A 1,076-nucleotide genomic window follows, 5' to 3' on the forward strand; every position below is an offset into this window, starting at 1 on the left:
TTACTAAAAATCAGATTATAGCCATGGTCTTCCAATACCATGACGAAAACAAGATTCTTCTTTAGTCCTGGAACATACATCAGAACTGCGATTCTAAGAGGCAAGCCAAACTCACTCTGAAAGGTAACTATACCGATGTTAGTTTCACTATACCTCCCACCATATCCAAACTCTATGTTATGCTTGAGGTCTTTCTCTTCAATGTCACGGAAGAGATCTTTATTCTCGGTCATATGGAACGAGGCACCAGTATCAAGATACCACATTCTTCCCATTATAGTTTTTTCCATTCATGTAATGAGAGTGAAATCAAGTTCGAATTGTGAAGCTAGGTCTTTGCCTATTGCTACAACTACAAGCTCCTTCTTGCTTGTTTTCTTCTGTGGGCAATTCGTGGAAAAGTGCCCATATTCATGATAGTGAAAACACTTTACATTTGGCAACTCCTTCTTCTCATTTCCCTCCTTGCCTTGGGAATTCATTCCCCTGGATTTATTTTCTTTTTTTACTAATGCAAAGTCCTCTTCCACTTCTTCGGAAGAGGTCCCATCTCTAGTGTTCTACTCAATCTCTTCCTGTACCAAATCTTACCACTGTTGCTCCGTATCTAGTAGCTTCTCCCTCCCATTAACAGAGTCATGGTAACTATGCCAGCTCTTGGGAATTCCTAAAGGACCTAGGCTCGCCATATCATCTTTGGTAACAATAATCTTGACGCTTCCAAGCTCATCCTGACAATGGGTGAACTTGGTTAAGTACTTCGGAACTGAATTGCCCCTCTCCATCTTAATCTTTCTAAGTTTTTCCTTCAGTTCCAACTTCCTACTATCACTTAAATTTTGAAACAAGTCTGTCAATTCCTTCCATATTGAGTATGGAGTATCCTTACTATGGAGACTTGAGACAATGTGGTCTCAAGTTCCTTCTAGGATAATTCTTCTCGCTTTTGCCACACACTTTCTACATTCAGCCAGATCTTTAGCATCTAATGCTAGAGGATTAGGAATGTCATGATATATAAATTCCTTAATGCCATTGTCTTCCAACACTACCTCCATCCTGTACTTCAAAGCTAT

Source organism: Pinus tabuliformis, chromosome 2_1 (genome assembly GCF_031772625.1).
Source record: "Pinus tabuliformis cultivar Carrire ecotype Pingquan chromosome 2_1, CPIR1, whole genome shotgun sequence".
Classification (NCBI taxonomy): Eukaryota; Viridiplantae; Streptophyta; class Pinopsida; order Pinales; family Pinaceae; genus Pinus; species Pinus tabuliformis.